Genomic DNA, 21,728 nt, shown 5'->3' on the forward strand with positions numbered 1-21,728 from the left:
GGTGCTTTGATGAACCAGAGGGTGGCAGTGATGAACCAGAGGGTGGCAGTGGTGAACCAGAGCGTGGCAGTGATAAACCAGAGGGTGGCAGTGGTGTACCAGAGGGTGACAGTTGTGAACCAGAGGGTGACAGTGGTGAACCAGAGGGTGCTGTGATGAACCAGATGGTGGCAGAGGTGAACCAGAGGGTGGCAGTGATGAACAAGAGGGTGGCAGTGCTGAACCATAGGGTGCTGTGATGAACCAGAGGGTGGCAGTGGTGAACCAGAGGGTGGCCGTGGTGAACCAGAGGGGGGCAGTGATGAACTAGAGGGTGGCAGTGATGAACTAGAGGGTGGCCGTGAATAATCAGAGGGTGGCAGCAGTGAACCAGAGGGTGACAGTGATGAACCAGAGGGTGGCAGCAGTGAACCAGAGGGTGGCAGTGATAAACCAGAGGGTGGCAGTGGTGAAGCAGAGGGTGACAGTGGTGAACCAGAGGGTGCTATGATGAACCAGAGTGTGGCAGTGGTGAACCAGAGGGTGGCATTGATGAACCAGAGGGTGGCAGTGATGAACCAGAGCTTGACAGTGGTAATCCAAAGGGTGGCAGTGATTAACCAGAGGGTGGCAGTGGTGAACCAGAGGGTGCTGGGATGAACAAGAGGGTGGCAGTGATGAACCAGAGGGTGGCAGTGGTGAACCAGAGGGAGTTGTGATGAACCAGAGGGTGGCATTGATGAACCAGAGAGTGGCAGTGGTGAACCAGAGGGTGCTGTGATGAACCAGAGGATGGCAGTGATGAACCAGTGGGTGGCAGTGGTAAACCAGAGGGTGCTTTGATGAACCAGAGGGTGGCAGTGATGAACCAGAGGGTGGCAGTGGTGAACCAGAGCATGGCAGTGATAAACCAGAGGGTGACAGTGGTGAACCAGAGGGTGACAGTGGTGAACCAGAGGGTGACAGTGGTGAACCAGAGGGTGCTGTGATGAACCAGATGGTGGCAGAGGTGAACCAGAGGGTGGCAGTGATGAACAAGAGGGTGGCAGTGCTGAACCATAGGGTGCTTTGATGAACCAGAGGGTGGCAGTGGTGAACCAGAGGGTGGCCGTGGTGAACCAGAGGGTGGCAGTGATGAACTAGAGGGTGGCAGTGATGAACTAGAGGGTGGCAGTGTTTAATCAGAGGGTGGCAGTGGTGAACCAGAGGGTGCTGGGATGAACCAGAGGGTGGCAGTGATGAACCAGAGGGTGGCAGTGGTGAACCAGAGGGAGTTGTGATGAACCAGAGGGTAGCAGTGATGAACCAGAGAGTGGCGGTGGTGAACCAGAGGGTGCTGTGATGAACCAGAGGATGGCTGTGATCAACCAGAGGGTGGCAGTGGTAAACCAGAGGGTGGCAGTGATAAACCAGAGGGTGGCAGTGATGATCCAGAGGGTGGCACTGGTGACCCAGAGGGTGTTGTGATGAACTAGAGGGTGGCAGTGATGAACCAGAGGGTGACAGTGATGATCCAGAGGGTCACAGTGGTGAAACAGAGGGTGGCAGTGATGAACCAGAGGGTGGCAGTGATGATCCAGAGGGTGGCAGTGATGAACCAGAGGGTGGCAGTGGTGAACCAGAGGGTGGCAGTGATGAACCAGAAGGTGGCAGTGGTGAACCAGAGGGGATAGTGATGAACCAGAGGGTGGCAGCAGTGAACCAGAGGGTGGCAGTGGTGAAGCAGAGGGTGGCAGTGATGAGCCAGAGGGTGGCAGTGATGAACCAGAGGGTGTCAGTGATGAACCAGAGTGTGGCAGTGGTGAATCAGAGGGTGACAGTGGTGAACCAGAGGGTGACAGTGGTGAACCAGAGGGTGCGATGAAGAACCAGATGGTGGCAGGATTGAACCAATGGGTGACAGTGGTGAACCAGAGGGTGCTATGATGAACCAGGGGGTGGCAGTGGTGAACCAGAGGGTGGCAGTCATGAACCAGAGGGTGGCAGTGATGTACAAAAGGGTGGCAGTGATGAACCAGAGGGTGGCAGTGGTGAACCAGAGGGTGCTGTGATGAACCAGAGGGTGGCAGTGATGGCCCAGAGGGTGGCAGTGGTGAACCAGAGGGAGCTGCGATGAACCAGGGGGTGGCAGTGGTGAACCATAGTATGGCAGTGGTGAACCAGAGGGTGCTGTGATGAACCAGAGGATGGCAGTGATCAACCAGAGGGTGGCAGTCGTGAACCAGAGGGTGGCAGTGATGTACTAGAGGGTGGCAGTGATGAACCAGAAGGTGGCAGTGGTGAACCAGAGGGTGCTGTGATGAACCAGAGGTTGGCAGTGGTGAACCAGAGGGTGCTTTGATGAACCAGAGGGTGGCAGTGATTAACCAGAGGGTGGCAGTGGTGAACCAGAGCGTGGCAGTGATAAACCAGAGGGTGGCATTGGTGTACCAGAGGGTGACAGTTGTGAACCAGAGGGTGACAGTGGTGAACCAGAGGGTGCTGTGATGAACCAGATGGTGGCAGAGGTGAACCAGAGGGTGGCAGCGATGAACAAGAGGGTGGCAGTGCTGAACCATAGGGTGCTGTGATGAACCAGAGGGTGGCAGTGGTGAACCAGAGGGTGGCCGTGGTGAACCAGAGGGGGGCAGTGATGAACTAGAGGGTGGCAGTGATGAACTAGAGGGTGGCCGTGAATAATCAGAAGGTGGCAGTGGTGAACCAGAGGGTGACAGTGATGAACCAGAGGGTGGCAGCAGTGAACCAGAGGGTGGCAGTGATAAACCAGAGGGTGGCAGTGGTGAAGCAGAGGGTGACAGTGGTGAACCAGAGGGTGCTATGATGAACCAGAGTGTGGCAGTGGTGAACCAGAGGGTGGCATTGATGAACCAGAGGGTGGCAGTGATGAACCAGAGCTTGACAGTGGTAATCCAAAGGGTGGCAGTGATTAACCAGAGGGTGGCAGTGGTGAACCAGAGGGTGCTGGGATGAACAAGAGGGTGGCAGTGATGAACCAGAGGGTGGCAGTGGTGAACCAGAGGGAGTTGTGATGAACCAGAGGGTGGCATTGATGAACCAGAGAGTGGCAGTGGTGAACCAGAGGGTGCTGTGATGAACCAGAGGATGGCAGTGATGAACCAGTGGGTGGCAGTGGTAAACCAGAGGGTGGCAGTGATGAACCAGAGGGTGGCAGTGATGATCCAGAGGGTGGCACTGGTGACCCGTTGGGTGCTGTGATGGACCAGAGGGTGGCAGTGATGAACCAGAAGGTGGCAGTGGTGAACCAGAGGGTGCTGTGATGAACCAGAGGTTGGCAGTGGTGAACCAGAGGGTGCTTTGATGAACCAGAGGGTGGCAGTGATGAACCAGAGGGTGGCAGTGGTGAACCAGAGCGTGGCAGTGATAAACCAGAGGGTGGCAGTAGTGAACCAGAGGGTGACAGTGGTGAACCAGAGAGTGCTGTGATGAACCAGATGGTGGCAGAGGCGAACCAGAGGGTGGCAGTGATGAACAAGAGGGTGGCAGTGGTGAACCAGAGGGTGCTGTGATGAACCAGGGGGTGGCAGTGGTGAACCAGAGGGTGGCCGTGGTGAACCAGAGGGTGGCAGTGATGAACTAGAGGGTGGCAGTGATGATCCAGAGGGTCGCAGTGGTGAAACAGAGGGTGGCAGTGGTGAACCAGAGGGTGGCAGTGATGATCCAGAGGGTGGCAGTGGCGAACCAGAGGGTGGCAGTGATGAACCAGAGGGTGGCAGTGGTGAACCAGAGGGTGGCAGTGATGAACCAGAAGGTGGCAGTGGTGAACCAGAGGGTGACAGTGATGAACCAGAGGGTGGCAGCAGTGAACCAGAGGGTGGCAGTGATAAACCAGAGGGTGGCAGTGGTGAAGCAGAGGGTGGCAGTGATGAACCAGAGAGTGGCAGTGATGAACCAGAGGGTGGCAGTGATGAACCAGAGGGTGTAGCAGTGGTGAACCAGAGGGTGACAGTGGTGAACCAGAGGGTGCTGTGAAGAACCATATGGTGGCCGGATTGAACCAAAGGGTGGCAGTGGTGAACCAGAGGGTGACAGTGGTGAACCAGAGGGTGCTATGATGAACCAGAGGGTGGCAGTGGTGAACCAGAGGGTGGCAGTGATGAACCAGAGGGTGGCAGTGATGAACCAGAGCTTGACAGTGGTAATCCAGAGGGTGGCAGTGATTAACCAGAGGGTGGCAGTGGTGAACCAGAGGGTGCTGGGATGAACCAGAGGGTGGCAGTGATGAACCAGAGGGTAGCAGTCGTAAACCAGAGAGAGTTGTGATGAACCAGAGGGTGGCAGTGATGAACCAGAGAGTGGCAGTGGTGAACCAGAGGGTGCTGTGATGAACCAGAGGATGGCAGTGATGAACCAGTGGGTGGCAGTGGTAAACCAGAGGGTGGCAGTGATGAACCAGAGGGTGGCAGTGATGATCCAGAGGGTGGCACTGGTGACCCGTTGGGTGCTGTGATGAACCAGAGGGTGGCAGTGATGAACCAAAAGGTGGCAGTGGTGAACCAGAGGGTGCTGTGATGAACCAGAGGTTGGCAGTGGTGAACCAGAGGGTGCTTTGATGAACCAGAGGGTGGCAGTGATGAACCAGAGGGTGGCAGTGGTGAACCAGAGCGTGGCAGTGATAAACCAGAGGGTGGCAGTGGTGTACCAGAGGGTGACAGTGGTGAACCAGAGGGTGACAGTGGTGAACCAGAGGGTGCTGTGATGAACCAGATGGTGGCAGAGGTGAACCAGAGGGTGGCAGTGATGAACAAGAGGGTGGCAGTGCTGAACCATAGGGTGCTGTGATGAACCAGAGGGTGGTAGTGGTGAACCAGAGGGTGGCCGTGGTGAACCAGAGGGGGGCAGTGATGAACTAGAGGGTGGCAGTGATGAACTAGAGGGTGGCCGTGAATAATCAGAGGGTGGCAGTGGTGAACCAGAGGGTGCTGGGATGAACCAGAGGGTGGCATTGATGAACCAGAGGGTGGCAGTGGTGAACCAGAGGGAGTTGTGATGAACCAGAGGGTAACAGTGATGAACCAGAGAGTGGCAGTGGTGAACCAGAGGGTGCTGTGATGAACAAGAGGATAGCAGTGATCAACCAGAGGGTGGCAGTGGTAAACCAGAGGGTGGCACTGATAAACCAGAGGGTGGCAGTGATGATCCAGAGGGTGGCACTGGTGACCCTGTGGGTGCTGTGATGAACCAGAGGGTGGCAGTGATGAACCAGAGGGTGACAGTGATGATCCAGAGGGTCACAGTGGTGAAACAGAGGGTGGCAGTGATGAACCAGAGGGTGGCAGTGATGATCCAGAGGGTGGCAGTGGCGAACCAGAGGGTGGCAGTGATGAACCAGAGGGTGGCAGTGGTGAACCAGAGGGTGGCAGTGATGAACCAGAAGGTGGCAGTGGTGAACCAGAGGGGACAGTGATGAACCAGAGGGTGGCAGCAGTGAACCAGAGGGTGGCAGTGGTGAAGCAGAGGGTGGCAGTGATGAACCAGAGGGTGGCAGTGATGAACCAGAGTGTGGCAGTGGTGAATCAGAGGGTGACAGTGGTGAACCAGAGGGTGACAGTGGTTAACCAGAGGGTGCTATGAAGAACCAGATGGTGGCAGGATTGAACCAATGGGTGACAGTGGTGAACCAGAGGGTGCTATGATGAACCAGAGGGTGGCAGTGGTGAACCAGAGGGTGGCAGTCGTGAACCAGAGGGTGGCAGTGATGTACTAAAGGGTGGCAGTGAGGAACCAGAGGGTGGCAGTGGTGAACCAGAGGGTGCTGTGATGAACCAGAGGGTGGCAGTGATGAACCAGAGGGTGGCAGTGGTGAACCAGAGGGAGCTGCGATGAACCAGGGGGTGGCAGTGGTGAACCATATTATGGCAGTGGTGAACCAGAGGGTGCTGTGATGAACCAGAGGATGGCAGTGATCAACCAGAGGGTGGCAGTCATGAACCAGAGGGTGACAGTGATTAACTAGAGGGTGGCAGTGATGAAACAGAGGGTGGCAGTGGTGAACCAGAGGGTGCTGTGATGAACCAGAGGGTGGCAGTGATGAACCAGAGGGTGGCAGTGGTGAACCAGAGGGAGGCAGTGATGAACCAGAGGGTGGCAGTGATGAACCAGAGGGTGACAGTGGTGAACCATAGGGTGACAGTGGTCAACCAGAGGGTGCTGTGATGATCCAGATGGTGGCGGAGGTGAACTAGAGAGTGGCAGTCATGAACCAGAGGGTGGCAGTGATGAACCAGAGGGTGGCAGTGATGAACCAGAGGGTGGCAGTGGTGAACCAGAGGGTGCTGTGGTGAACCAGAGGGTGCTGTGATGAACCAGAGGGTGGCAGTGATGAACCAGAGGGTGGCAGTGGTGAACCAGAGGGTGGCAGTGATGAACCAGAGGGTGACAGTGGTGAACGAGAGGGTGACAGTGGTGAACCAGAGAGTGCTTTGATGAACCAGATGGTGGCAGAGGCAAACCAGAGGGTGGCAGTGATGAACAAGAGGGTGGCAGTGGTGAACCAGAGGGTGCTGTGATGAACCAGAGGGTGGCAGTGGTGAACCAGAGGGTGGCCGTGGTGAACCAGAGGGTGGCAGTGATGAACTAAAGGGTGGCAGTGATGATCCAGAGGGTCGCAGTGGTGAAACAGAGGGTGGCAGTGATGAACCAGAGGGTGGCAGTTATGATCCAGAGGGTGGCAGTGTCGAACCAGAGGGTGGCGGTGATGAACCAGAGGGTGGCAGTGGTGAACCAGAGGGTGGCAGTGATGAACCAGAAGGTGGCAGTGGTGAACCAGAGGGTGACAGTGATGAACCAGAGGGTGGCAGCAGTGAACCAGAGGGTGGCAGTGATAAACCAGAGGGTGGCAGTGGTGAAGCAGAGGGTGGCAGTGATGAACCAGAGGGTAGCAGTGATGAACCAGAGGGTGGCAGTGATGAGCCAGGGTGTGGCAGTGGTAAACCAGAGGGTGACAGTGGTGAACCAGAGGGTGCTGTGAAGAACCAGATTGTGGCCGGATTGAACCAAAGGGTGGCAGTGGTGAACCAGAGGGTGACAGTGGTGAACCAGAGGGTGCTATGATGAACCATAGGGTGGCAGTGGTGAACCAGAGGGTGGCAGTGATGAACCAGAGGGTGGCAGTGATGAACCAGAGCTTGACAGTCGTAATCCAGAGGGTGGCAGTGATTAACCAGAGGGTGGCAGTGGTGAACAAGAGGGTGCTGGGATGAACCAGATGGTGGCAGTGATGAACCAGAGGGTGGCAGTGGTGAACCAGAGGGAGTTGTGATGAACCAGAGGGTAGCAGTGATGAACCAGAGAGTGGCAGTGGTGAACCAGAGGGTGGCAGTGGTGAACCAGAGGGTGCTGTGATGAACCAGAGGTTGGCAGTGGTGAACCAGAGGGTGCTTTGATGAACCAGAGGGTGGCAGTGATGAACCAGAGGGTGGCAGTGGTGAACCAGAGCGTGGCAGTGATAAACCAGAGGGTGACAGTGGTGAACCAGAGGGTGACAGTGGTGAACCAGAGGGTGACAGTGGTGAACCAGAGGGTGCTGTGATGAACCAGATGGTGGCAGAGGTGAACCAGAGGGTGGCAGTGATGAACAAGAGGGTGGCAGTGCTGAACCATAGGGTGCTGTGATGAACCAGAGGGTGGCAGTGGTGAACCAGAGGGTGGCCGTGGTGAACCAGAGGGTGGCAGTGATGAACTAGAGGGTGGCAGTGATGAACTAGAGGGTGGCAGTGTTTAATCAGAGGGTGGCAGTGGTGAACCAGAGGGTGCTGGGGTGAACCAGAGGGTGGCAGTGATGAACCAGAGGGTGGCAGTGGTGAACCAGAGGGAGTTGTGATGAACCAGAGGGTAGCAGTGATGAACCAGAGAGTGGCGGTGGTGAACCAGAGGGTGCTGTGATGAACCAGAGGATGGCTGTGATCAACCAGAGGGTGGCAGTGGTAAACCAGAGGGTGGCAGTGATAAACCAGAGGGTGGCAGTGATGATCCAGAGGGTGGCACTGGTGACCCAGAGGGTGTTGTGATGAACTAGAGGGTGGCAGTGATGAACCAGAGGGTGACAGTGATGATCCAGAGGGTCACAGTGGTGAAACAGAGGGTGGCAGTGATGAACCAGAGGGTGGCGGTGATGATCCAGAGGGTGGCAGTGGCGAACCAGAGGGTGGCAGTGATGAACCAGAGGGTGGCAGTGGTGAACCAGAGGGTGGCAGTGATGAACTAGAAGGTGGCAGTGGTGAACCAGAGGGGATAGTGATGAACCAGAGGGTGGCAGCAGTGAACCAGAGGGTGGCAGTGGTGAAGCAGAGGGTGGCAGTGATGAACCAGAGGGTGGCAGTGATGAACCAGAGGGTGTCAGTGATGAACCAGAGTGTGGCAGTGGTGAATCAGAGGGTGACAGTGGTGAACCAGAGGGTGACAGTGGTGAACCAGAGGGTGCGATGAAGAACCAGATGGTGGCAGGATTGAACCAATGGGTGACAGTGGTGAACCAGAGGGTGCTATGATGAACCAGGGGGTGGCAGTGGTGAACCAGAGGGTGGCAGTCGTGAACCAGAGGGTGGCAGTGATGTACAAAAGGGTGGCAGTGATGAACCAGAGGGTGGCAGTGGTGAACCAGAGGGTGCTGTGATGAACCAGAGGGTGGCAGTGATGGCCCAGAGGGTGGCAGTGGTGAACCAGAGGGAGCTGCGATGAACCAGGGGGTGGCAGTGGTGAACCATAGTATGGCAGTGGTGAACCAGAGGGTGCTGTGATGAACCAGAGGATGGCAGTGATCAACCAGAGGGTGGCAGTCGTGAACCAGAGGGTGGCAGTGATGTACTAGAGGGTGGCAGTGATGAACCAGAAGGTGGCAGTGGTGAACCAGAGGGTGCTGTGATGAACCAGAGGTTGGCAGTGGTGAACCAGAGGGTACTGTGATGAACCAGATGGTGGCAGTGGTAAACCAGAGGGTGGCAGTGATGAACCAGAGGGTAGCAGTGATGATCCAGAGGGTGGCACTGGTGACCCGTTGGGTGCTGTGATGAACCAGAGGGTGGCAGTGATGAACCAGAAGGTGGCAGTGGTGAACCAGAGGGTGCTGTGATGAACCAGAGGTTGGCAGTGGTGAACCAGAGGGTGCTTTGATGAACCAGAGGGTGGCAGTGATGAACCAGAGGGTGGCAGTGGTGAACCAGAGCGTGGCAGTGATAAACCAGAGGGTGACAGTGATGGCCCAGAGGGTGGCAGTGGTGAACCAGAGGGAGCTGCGATGAACCAGGGGGTGGCAGTGGTGAACCAGAGGGTGGCAGTCGTGAACCAGAGGGTGGCAGAGATGTACAAAAGGGTGGCAGTGATGAACCAGAGGGTGGCAGTTGTGAACCAGAGGGTGCTGTGATGAACCAGAGGGTGGCAGTGATGGCCCAGAGGGTGGCAGTGGTGAACCAGAGGGAGCTGCGATGAACCAGGGGGTGGCAGTGGTGAACCATAGTATGGCAGTGGTGAACCAGAGGGTGCTGTGATGAACCAGAGGATGGCAGTGATCAACCAGAGGGTGGCAGTCGTGAACCAGAGGGTGGCAGTGATGTACTAGAGGGTGGCAGTGATGAACCAGAAGGTGGCAGTGGTGAACCAGAGGGTGCTGTGATGAAACAGAGGTTGGCAGTGGTGAACCAGAGGGTACTGTGATGAACCAGATGGTGGCAGTGATGAACCAGAGGGTGGCAGTGGTGAACCGGAGGGAGGCAGTGATGAACCAGAGGGTGGCAGTGATGAACCAGAGGGTGACAGTGGTGAACCAGAGGGTGACAGTGGTCAACCGAAGGGTGCTGTGATGATCCAGATGGTGGCAGAGGTGAACTAGAGAGTGGCAGTCATGAACCAGAGGGTGGAAGTGATGAACTAGAGGGTGGCTGTGATTAACCAGAGGGTGGCAGTGGTGAACCAGAGGGTGCTGTGGTGAACCAGAGGGTGCTGTGATGAACCAGAGGGTGGCAGTGATGAACCAGAGGGTGGCAGTGGTGAACCAGAGGGTGGCAGTGATGAACCAGAGGGTGACAGTGGTGAACGAGAGGGTGACAGTGGTGAACCAGAGAGTGCTTTGATGAACCAGATGGTGGCAGAGGCGAACCAGAGGGTGGCAGTGATGAACAAGAGGGTGGCAGTGGTGAACTAGAGGGTGCTGTGATGAACCAGAGGGTGGCAGTGATGAACCAGAGGGTGGCAGTTATGATCCAGAGGGTGGCAGTGGCGAACAAGAGGGTGGCAGTAATGAACCAGAGGGTGGTAGAGGTGAACCAGAGGGTGGCAGTGATGAACCAGAAGGTGGCAGTGGTGAACCAGAGGGTGACAGTGATGAACCAGAGGGTGGCAGCAGTGAACCAGAGGGTGGCAGTGATAAACCAGAGGTTGGCAGTGGTGAATCAGAGGGTGGCAGTGATCAACCAGAGGGTGGCAGTGATGAACCAGAGGGTGGCAGTGATGAGCCAGGGTGTGGCAGTGGTAATCCAGAGGGTGGCAGTGATTAACCAGAGGGTGGCAGTGGTGAACCAGAGGGTGCTGGGATGAACCAGAGGGTGGCAGTGATGAACCAGAGGGTGGCAGTGGTGAACTAGAGGGAGTTGTGATGAACCAGAGGGTGGCAGTGATGAACCAGAGAGTGGCAGTGGTGAACCAGAGGGTGCTGTGATGAACCAGAGGATGGCAGTGATGAACCAGTGGGTGGCAGTGGTAAACCAGAGGGTGGCAGTGATGAACCAGAGGGTGGCAGTGATGATCCAGAGGGTGGCACTGGTGACCCGTTGGGTGCTGTGATGAACCAGAGGGTGGCAGTGATGAACCAGAAGGTGGCAGTGGTGAACCAGAGGGCGCTGTGATGAACCAGAGGTTGGCAGTGGTGAACCAGAGGGTGCTTTGATGAACCAGAGGGTGTCAGTGATGAACCAGAGGGTGGCAGTGGTGAACCAGAGCATGGCAGTGATAAACCGGAGGGTGGCAGTGGTGAACCAGAGGGTGACAGTAGTGAACCAGAGGGTGACAGTGGTGAACCAGAGGGTGCTGTGATGAACCAGATGGTGGCAGAGGTGAACCAGAGGGTGGCAGTGATGAACAAGAGGGTGGCAGTGCTGAACCATAGGGTGCTGTGATGAACCAGAGGGTGGCAGTGGTGAACCAGAGGGTGGCCGTGGTGAACCAGGGGGTGGCAGTGATGAACTAGAGGGTGGCAGTGATGAACTAGAGGGTGGCAGTGATTAATCAGAGGGTGGCAGTGGTGAACCAGAGGGTGCTGGGATGAACTAGAGGGTGGCAGTGATGAACTAGAGGGTGGCAGTGATAAACCAGAGGGTGGCACTGGTGAACCAGAGGGAGTTGTGATGAACCAGAGGGTAGCAGTGATGAACCAGAGAGTGGCAGTGGTGAACCAGAGGGTGCTGTGATGAACCAGAGGATGGCAGTGATCAACCAGAGGGTGGCAGTGGTAAACCAGAGGGTGGCAGTGATAAACCAGAGGGTGGCAGTGATGATCCAGAGGGTGGCACTGGTGACCCAGAGGGTGCTGTGATGAACCAGAGGGTGCTGTGATGAACCAGAAGGTGGCAGTGGTGAACCAGAGGGTGACAGTGATGAACCAGAGGGTGGCAGCAGTGAACTAGAGGGTGGCAGTGATGAACCAGAGGGTGGCAGTGGTGAAGCAGTGGGTGGCAGTGATGAACCAGAGGGTGGCAGTGATGAACCAGAGGGTGGCAGTGATGAACCAGAGTGTGGCAGTGGTGAACCAGAGGGTGACAGTGGTGAACAAGAGGGTAACAGTGGTGAACCAGAGGGTGCTTTGAAGAACCAGATGGTGGCAGGATTGAACCAAAGGGTGGCAGTGGTGAACTAGAGGGTGACAGTGGTGAACCAGAGGGTGCTATGATGAACCAGAGGGTGGCAGTGGTGAACCAGAGGGTGGCAGTCGTGAACCAAAGGGTGGCAGTGATGAACTAGAGGGTGGCAGTGATGAACCAGAGGGTGGCAGTGGTGAACCAGAGGGTGCTGTGATGAACCAGAGGGTGGCAGTGATGAACCAGAGGGTGGCAGTGGTGAACCATAGGGAGCTGCGATGAACCAGTGTTGCAGTGGTGAACCAGAGTATGGCAGTGGTGAACCAGAGGGTGCTGTGATGAACCAGAGGATGGCAGTGATCAACCAGAGGGTGGCAGTGATGAACTAGAGGGTGACACTGATTAACCAGAGGGTGGCAGTGGTGAACCAGAGGGTGCTGTGATGAACCAGAGGTTGGCAGTGGTGAACCAGAGGGTACTGTGATGAACCAGAGGGTGGCAGTGATGAACCAGAGGGTGGCAGTGGTGAACCAGAGGGAGGCAGTGATGAACCAGAGGGTGCTGTGATGAACCAGAGGATGGCAGTGGTGAACCAGAGGGTGACAGTGGTGAACCAGAGGGTGACAGTGGTGAAGCAGAGGGTGGCAGTGATGATCCAGAGGGTGGCACTGGTGACCCAGAGGGTGCTGTGATGAACCAGAGGGTGCTGTGATGAACCAGAAGGTGGCAGTGGTGAACCAGAGGGTGACAGTGATGAACCAGAGGGTGGCAGCAGTGAACTAGAGGGTGGCAGTGATGAACCAGAGGGTGGCAGTGGTGAAGCAGTGGGTGGCAGTGATGAACCAGAGGGTGGCAGTGATGAACCAGAGGGTGGCAGTGATGAACCAGAGTGTGGCAGTGGTGAACCAGAGGGTGACAGTGGTGAACAAGAGGGTAACAGTGGTGAACCAGAGGGTGCTTTGAAGAACCAGATGGTGGCAGGATTGAACCAAAGGGTGGCAGTGGTGAACTAGAGGGTGACAGTGGTGAACCAGAGGGTGCTATGATGAACCAGAGGGTGGCAGTGGTGAACCAGAGGGTGGCAGTCGTGAACCAAAGGGTGGCAGTGATGAACTAGAGGGTGGCAGTGATGAACCAGAGGGTGGCAGTGGTGAACCAGAGGGTGCTGTGATGAACCAGAGGGTGGCAGTGATGAACCAGAGGGTGGCAGTGGTGAACCATAGGGAGCTGCGATGAACCAGTGTTGCAGTGGTGAACCAGAGTATGGCAGTGGTGAACCAGAGGGTGCTGTGATGAACCAGAGGATGGCAGTGATCAACCAGAGGGTGGCAGTGATGAACTAGAGGGTGACACTGATTAACCAGAGGGTGGCAGTGGTGAACCAGAGGGTGCTGTGATGAACCAGAGGTTGGCAGTGGTGAACCAGAGGGTACTGTGATGAACCAGAGGGTGGCAGTGATGAACCAGAGGGTGGCAGTGGTGAACCAGAGGGAGGCAGTGATGAACCAGAGGGTGGCAGTGATGAACCAGAGGGTGACAGTGGTGAACCAGAGGGTGACAGTGGTGAACCAGAGGGTGACAGTGGTGAAGCAGAGGGTGGCAGTGATGAACCAAAGGGTGGCAGTGATGAACCAGAGGGTGGCAGTGATGAACCAGAGTGTGGCAGTGGTGAACCAGAGGGTGACAGTGGTGAACCAGAGGGCGACAGTGGTGAACCAGAGGGTGCTGTGAAGAACCAGATGGTGGCAGGATTGAACCAATGGGTGGCAGTGGTGAACCAGAGGGTGACAGTGGTGAACCAGAGTGTGCTATGATGAACCAGAGGGTGGCAGTGGTGAACCAGAGGGTGGCAGTCGTGAACCAGAGGGTGGCAGTGATGAACTAGAGGGTGGCTGTGATGTACCAGAGGTTGGCAATGGTAAACAAGAGGGTACTGTGATGAAGCAGAGGGTGGCAGTGATGAACCAGAGGGTGGCAGTGGTGAACCAGAGGGTGGCAGTGATGAACCAGAGGGTGACAGTGGTGAACCAGAGGGTGACAGTGGTCAACCAGAGGGTGCTTTGATGAACCAGAGGGTGGCAGTGATGAACCAGAGTGTGGCATTGGTGAACCAGAGGGTGGCAGTGATGAACCAGAGGGTGGCAGTGATGAACCAGAGGGTGACAGTGGTGAACCAGAGGGTTACAGTGGTGAACCAGAGAGTGTTGTGATGAACCAGATGGTGGCAGAGGTGAACCTGAGGGTGGCAGTGATGAACAAGAGGGTGGCAGTGGTGAGCGAGAGGGTGCTGTGATGAACGAGAGGGTGGCAGTGGTGAACCAGAGGGTGGCCGTGGTGAACCAGAGGGTGGCAGTGATGATTTAGAGGGTGGCAGTGATGATCCAGAGGGTCGCAGTGGTGAAACAGAGGGTGGCAGTGTTGAACCAGAGGGTGGCAGTGATGATCCAGAGGGTGGCAGTGGCGAACCAGAGGGTGGCAGTGATGAACCAGAGGGTGGCAGTGGTGAACCATAGGGTCGCAGTGATGAACCAGAAGTTGGCAGTGGCGAACCAGAGGGTGACAGTGATGAACCAGAGGGTGGCAGCAGTGAACCAGAGGGTTGCAGTGGTGAACCAGAGGGTGACAGTGGTGCACCAGAGGGTGCTGTGAAGAACCAGATGGTGGCAGGATTGAACCAATGGGTGGCAGTGGTGAACCAGAGGGTGAAAGTGGTGAACCAGAGGGTGCTATGATGAACCAGAGGGTGGCAGTGGAGAACCAGAGGGTGGCAGTTGTGAACCAGAGGGTGGCAGTGATGAACTAGAGGGTGGCAGTGATGAACCAGAGGGTGGCAGTGGTGAACCAGAGGGTGCTGTGATGAACCAGAGGTTGGCAGTGGTGAACCATAGGGTGCTGGGATGAACCAGAGGGTGGCAGTGATGAACCAGAGGGTGGCAGTGGTGAACCAGAGGGAGTTGTGATGAACCAGAGGGTGGCAGTGATGAACCAGAGAGTGGCAGTGGTGAACCAGAGGGTGCTTTGATGAACCAGAGGATGGCAGTGAACAACCAGAGGGTGGCAGGGGTAAACCAGAGGGTGGCAGTGATGAATCAGAGGGTGGCAGTGATGATTCAGAGGGTGGCACTGGTGACCCAGAGGGTGCTGTGATGAACCAGAGGGTGGCAGTGATGAACCAGAAGGTGGCAGTGGTGAACCAGAGGGTGCTGTGATGAACTAGAGGTTGGCAGTGGTGAACCAGAGGGTGCTTTGATGAACCAGAGGGTGGCAGTGATGAACCAGTTGGTGGCAGTGGTGAACCAGAGGGTGCTGTGATGAACCAGATGGAGGCAGAGGTGAACCAGAGGGTGGCAGTGATGAACATGGGGTGGCAGTGGTTAACCATAGGGTGCTGTGATGAACCAGAGGGTGGCAGTAGTGAACCAGAGGGTGGCCATGGTGAACCAGAGGGTGGCAGTGATGAACTAGAGGGTGGCAGTGATGAACTAGAGGGTGGCAGTGATTAACCAGAGGGTGGCAGTGGTGAACCAGAGGGTGCTGGGATGAACCAGAGGGTGGCAGTGATGAACCAGAGGGTGGCAGTGGTGAACCAGAGGGTGTTGTGATGAACCAGATGGTGGCAGTGGTGAACCAGAGGGTGGCTGTGGTGAAACAGAGGGTGGCAGTGATGAACTAGAGGGTGGCAGTGATGATCCAGAGGGTCGCAGTGGTGAAACAGAGGGTGGCAGTGATGAACCAGAGGTTGGCAGTGATGATCCAGAGGGTGGCAGTGGCGAACCAGAGGGTGGCAGTGATGAACCAGAGGGTGGCAGTGGTAAACCAGAGGGTGGCAGTGATGAACCAGAAGGTGGCAGTGGTGAACCAGAGGGTGACAGTGATGAACCAGATGGTGGCAGTGGTGAACCAGAGGGTGTTGTGATGAACCAGAGGGTGGCAGTGGTGAACCAGAGGGTGGCTGTGGTGAAACAGAGGGTGGCAGTGATGAACTAGAGGGTGGCAGTGATGATCCAGAGGGTCGCAGTGGTGAAACAGAGGGTGGCAGTGATGAACCAGAGGGTGGCAGTGATGATCCAGAGGGTGGCAGTGGCGAACCAGAGGGTGGCAGTGATGAACCAGAGGGTGGCAGTGGTAAACCAGAGGGTGGCAGTGATGAACCAGAAGGTGGCAGTGGTGAACCAGAGGGTGACAGTGATGAACCAGATGGTGGCAGCAGTGAATGAGAGGGTGGCAGTGATAAACCAGAGGGTGGCAGTGGTGAAGCAGAGGGTGGCAGTGATGAACCAGAGGGTGGCAGTGATGAACCAGAGTGTGGCAGTGGTGAACCAGAGGGTGACAGTGGTGAACCAGAGGGTGACAGTGGTGAACCAGAGGGTGCTGTGAAGAACCAGATGGTGGCAAGATTGAACCAATGGGTGGCAGTGGTGAACCAGAGGGTGACAGTGGTGAACCAGAGGGTGCTATGATGAACCAGAGGGTGGCAGTGGTGAACCAGAGGGTGGCAGTCGTGAACCAGAGGGTGGAAGTGATGAACTAGAGGGTGGCAGTGATGAACCAGACGGTGGCATTGGTGAACCAGAGGGTGCTGTGATGAACCAGAGGTCGGCAGTGGTGAACCAGAGGGTGCTTTGATGAACCAGAGGGTGGCAGTGATGAACCAGAGGGTGGCAGTGGTGAACCAGAGGGTGGCAGTGATGAACCAGCGGGTGGCAGTGATGAACCAGAGGGTGACAGTGGTGAACCAGAGGGTGGCCATGATTAACCAGAGGGTGGCAGTGATTAACCAGAGGGTGGCAGTGGTGAACCAGAGGGTGCTGGGATGAACCAGAGGGTGGCAGTGATGAACCAGAGGGTGGCAGTGGTGAACCAGAGGGAGTTGTGATGAACCAGAGGGTGGCAGTGATGAACCAGAGAGTGGCAGTGGTGAACCAGAGGGTGCTGTGATGAACCAGAGGATGGCAGTGATCAACCAGAGGGTGGCAATGGTAAACCAGAGGGTGGCAGTGATGAACCAGAGGGTGGCAGTGATGATCCAGAGGGTGGCACTGGTGACCCAGAGCGTGCTGTGATGAACCAGAGGGTGGCAGTGATGAACCAGAAGGTGGCAGTGGTGAACCAGAGGGTGCTGTGATGAACCAGATGGTGGCTGTGGTGAACCAGAGGGTGCTTTGATGAACCAAAGGGTGGCAGTGATGAACCAGAGGGTGGCAGTGGTGTACCAGAGGGTGGCAGTGATGAACCAGAGGGTGGCAGTGATGAACCAGAGGGTGACAGTGGTGAACCAGAGGGTGACAGTGGTGAACCAGAGGGTGCTGTGATGAACCAGATGGTGGCAGAGGTGAACCAGAGGGTGGCAGTGATGAACAAGAGGGTGGCAGTGGTGAACCATAGGGTGCTGTGATGAACCAGAGGGTGGCAGTGGTGAACCAGACGGTGGCCGTGGTGAACCAGAGGGTGGCAGTGATGAACTAGAGGGTTGCAGTGATGAACTAGAGGGTGGCAGTGATGAACCAGAGGTTGGCAGTGGTGAACCAGAGGGTGCTGTGATGAACCAGAGGGTGGCAGTGGTGAACCAGACGGTGGCCGTGGTGAACCAGAGGGTGGCAGTGATGAGCCAGAGGGTGACAGTGGTGAACCAGAGGGTTACAGTGGTGAACCAGAGAGTGTTGTGATGAACCAGATGGTGGCAGAGGTGAACCTGAGGGTGGCAGTGATGAACAAGAGGGTGGCAGTGGTGAGCGAGAGGGTGCTGTGATGAACGAGAGGGTGGCAGTGGTGAACCAGAGGGTGGCCGTGGTGAACCAGAGGGTGGCAGTGATGATTTAGAGGGTGGCAGTGATGATCCAGAGGGTCGCAGTGGTGAAACAGAGGGTGGCAGTGTTGAACCAGAGGGTGGCAGTGATGATCCAGAGGGTGGCAGTGGCGAACCAGAGGGTGGCAGTAATGAACCAGAGGGTGGCAGTGGTGAACCATAGGGTCGCAGTGATGAACCAGAAGGTGGCAGTGGCGAACCAGAGGGTGACAGTGATGAACCAGAGGGTGGCAGCAGTGAACCAGAGGGTTGCAGTGGTGAACCAGAGGGTGACAGTGGTGCACCAGAGGGTGCTGTGAAGAACCAGATGGTGGCAGGATTGAACCAATGGGTGGCAGTGGTGAACCAGAGGGTGAAAGTGGTGAACCAGAGGGTGCTATGATGAACCAGAGGGTGGCAGTGGTGAACCAGAGGGTGGCAGTTGTGAACCAGAGGGTGGCAGTGATGAACTAGAGGGTGGCAGTGATGAACCAGAGGGTGGCAGTGGTGAACCAGAGGGTGCTGTGATGAACCAGAGGTTGGCAGTGGTGAACCATAGGGTGCTGGGATGAACCAGAGGGTGGCAGTGATGAACCAGAGGGTGGCAGTGGTGAACCAGAGGGAGTTGTGATGAACCAGAGGGTGGCAGTGATGAACCAGAGAGTGGCAGTGGTGAACCAGAGGGTGCTTTGATGAACCAGAGGATGGCAGTGAACAACCAGAGGGTGGCAGGGGTAAACCAGAGGGTGGCAGTGATGAATCAGAGGGTGGCAGTGATGATTCAGAGGGTGGCACTGGTGACCCAGAGGGTGCTGTGATGAACCAGAGGGTGGCAGTGATGAACCAGAAGGTGGCAGTGGTGAACCAGAGGGTGCTGTGATGAACTAGAGGTTGGCAGTGGTGAATCAGAGGGTGCTTTGATGAACCAGAGGGTGGCAGTGATGAACCAGTTGGTGGCAGTGGTGAACCAGAGGGTGCTGTGATGAACCAGATGGAGGCAGAGGTGAACCAGAGGGTGGCAGTGATGAACATGGGGTGGCAGTGGTGAACCAGAGGGGGGCAGTGATGAACTAGAGGGTGGCAGTGATGAACTAGAGGGTGGCCATGAATAATCAGAGGGTGGCAGTGGTGAACCAGAGGGTGCTGGGATGAACCAGAGGGTGGCATTGATGAACCAGAGGGTGGCAGTGGTGAACCAGAGGGAGTTGTGATGAACCAGAGGGTAACAGTGATGAACCAGAGAGTGGCAGTGGTGAACCAGAGGGTGCTGTGATGAACAAGAGGATAGCAGTGATCAACCAGAGGGTGGCAGTGGTAAACCAGAGGGTGGCACTGATAAACCAGAGGGTGGCAGTGATGATCCAGAGGGTGGCACTGGTGACCCTGTGGGTGCTGTGATGAACCAGAGGGTGGCAGTGATGAACCAGAGGGTGACAGTGATGATCCAGAGGGTCACAGTGGTGAAACAGAGGGTGGCAGTGATGAACCAGAGGGTGGCAGTGATGATCCAGAGGGTGGCAGTGGCGAACCAGAGGGTGGCAGTGATGAACCAGAGGGTGGCAGTGGTGAACCAGAGGGTGGCAGTGATGAACCAGAAGGTGGCAGTGGTGAACCAGAGGGGACAGTGATGAACCAGAGGGTGGCAGCAGTGAACCAGAGGGTGGCAGTGGTGAAGCAGAGGGTGGCAGTGATGAACCAGAGGGTGGCAGTGATGAACCAGAGTGTGGCAGTGGTGAATCAGAGGGTGACAGTGGTGAACCAGAGGGTGACAGTGGTTAACCAGAGGGTGCTATGAAGAACCAGATGGTGGCAGGATTGAACCAATGGGTGACAGTGGTGAACCAGAGGGTGCTATGATGAACCAGAGGGTGGCAGTGGTGAACCAGAGGGTGGCAGTCGTGAACCAGAGGGTGGCAGTGATGTACTAAAGGGTGGCAGTGAGGAACCAGAGGGTGGCAGTGGTGAACCAGAGGGTGCTGTGATGAACCAGAGGGTGGCAGTGATGAACCAGAGGGTGGCAGTGGTGAACCAGAGGGAGCTGCGATGAACCAGGGGGTGGCAGTGGTGAACCATATTATGGCAGTGGTGAACCAGAGGGTGCTGTGATGAACCAGAGGATGGCAGTGATCAACCAGAGGGTGGCAGTCATGAACCAGAGGGTGACAGTGATGAACTAGAGGGTGGCAGTGATGAAACAGAGGGTGGCAGTGGTGAACCAGAGGGTGCTGTGATGAACCAGAGGGTGGCAGTGATGAACCAGAGGGTGGCAGTGGTGAACCAGAGGGAGGCAGTGATTAACCAGAGGGTGGCAGTGATGAACCAGAGGGTGACAGTGGTGAACCATAGGGTGACAGTGGTCAACCAGAGGGTGCTGTGATGATCCAGATGGTGGCGGAGGTGAACTAGAGAGTGGCAGTCATGAACCAGAGGGTGGCAGTGATGAACTAGAGGGTGGCAGTGATGAACCAGAGGGTGGCAGTGGTGAACCAGAGGGTGCTGTGGTGAACCAGAGGGTGCTGTGATGAACCAGAGGGTGGCAGTGATGAACCAGAGGGTGGCAGTGGTGAACCAGAGGGTGGCAGTGATGAACCAGAGGGTGACAGTGGTGAACGAGAGGGTGACAGTGGTGAACCAGAGAGTGCTTTGATGAACCAGATGGTGGCAGAGGCAAACCAGAGGGTGGCAGTGATGAACAAGAGGGTGGCAGTGGTGAACCAGAGGGTGCTGTGATGAACCAGAGGGTGGCAGTGGTGAACCAGAGGGTGGCCGTGGTGAACCAGAGGGTGGCAGTGATGAACTAAAGGGTGGCAGTGATGATCCAGAGGGTCGCAGTGGTGAAACAGAGGGTGGCAGTGATGAACCAGAGGGTGGCAGTTATGATCCAGAGGGTGGCAGTGTCGAACCAGAGGGTGGCGGTGATGAACCAGAGGGTGGCAGTGGTGAACCAGAGGGTGGCAGTGATGAACCAGAAGGTGGCAGTGGTGAACCAGAGGGTGACAATGATGAACCAGAGGGTGGCAGCAGTGAACCAGAGGGTGGCAGTGATAAACCAGAGGGTGGCAGTGGTGAAGCAGAGGGTGGCAGTGATGAACCAGAGGGTAGCAGTGATGAACCAGAGGGTGGCAGTGATGAGCCAGGGTGTGGCAGTGGTAAACCAGAGGGTGACAGTGGTGAACCAGAGGGTGCTGTGAAGAACCAGATGGTGGCCGGATTGAACCAAAGGGTGGCAGTGGTGAACCAGAGGGTGACAGTGGTGAACCAGAGGGTGCTATGATGAACCATAGGGTGGCAGTGATGAACCAGAGGGTGGCAGTGTTGAACCAGAGGGTGGCAGTGATGAACCAGAGCTTGACAGTGGTAATCCAGAGGGTGGCAGTGATTAACCAGAGGGTGGCAGTGGTGAACAAGAGGGTGCTGGGATGAACCAGTTGGTGGCAGTGATGAACCAGAGGGTGGCAGTGGTGAACCAGAGGGAGTTGTGATGAACCAGAGGGTAGCAGTGATGAACCAGAGAGTGGCAGTGGTGAACCAGAGGGTGCTGTGATGAACCAGAGGATGGCAGTGATGAACCAGTGGGTGGCAGTGGTAAACCAGAGGGTGGCAGTGATGAACCAGAGGGTGGCAGTGATGATCCAGAGGGTGGCACTGGTGACCCGTTGGGTGCTGTGATGAACCAGAGGGTGGCAGTGATGAACCAGAAGGTGGCAGTGGTGACCCAGAGGGTGCTGTGATGAACCAGAGGTTGGCAGTGGTGAACCAGAGGGTGCTTTGATGAACCAGAGGGTGGCAGTGATGAACCAGAGGGTGGCAGTGGTGAACCAGAGCGTGGCAGTGATAAACCAGAGGGTGACAGTGGTGAACCAGAGGGTGACAGTGGTGAACCAGAGGGTGACAGTGGTGAACCAGAGGGTGCTGTGATGAACCAGATGGTGGCAGAGGTGAACCAGAGGGTGGCAGTGATGAACAAGAGGGTGACAGTGCTGAACCATAGGGTGCTGTGATGAACCAGAGGGTGGCAGTGGTGAACCAGAGGGTGGCCGTGGTGAACCAGAGGGTGGCAGTGATGAACTAGAGGGTGGCAGTGATGAACTAGAGGGTGGCAGTGTTTAATCAGAGGGTGGCAGTGGTGAACCAGAGGGTGCTGGTGTGGAAAAGTAAAT

This window comes from Lissotriton helveticus, chromosome 7 (assembly GCF_964261635.1).
Source record: "Lissotriton helveticus chromosome 7, aLisHel1.1, whole genome shotgun sequence".
Taxonomy (NCBI): domain Eukaryota; kingdom Metazoa; phylum Chordata; class Amphibia; order Caudata; family Salamandridae; genus Lissotriton; species Lissotriton helveticus.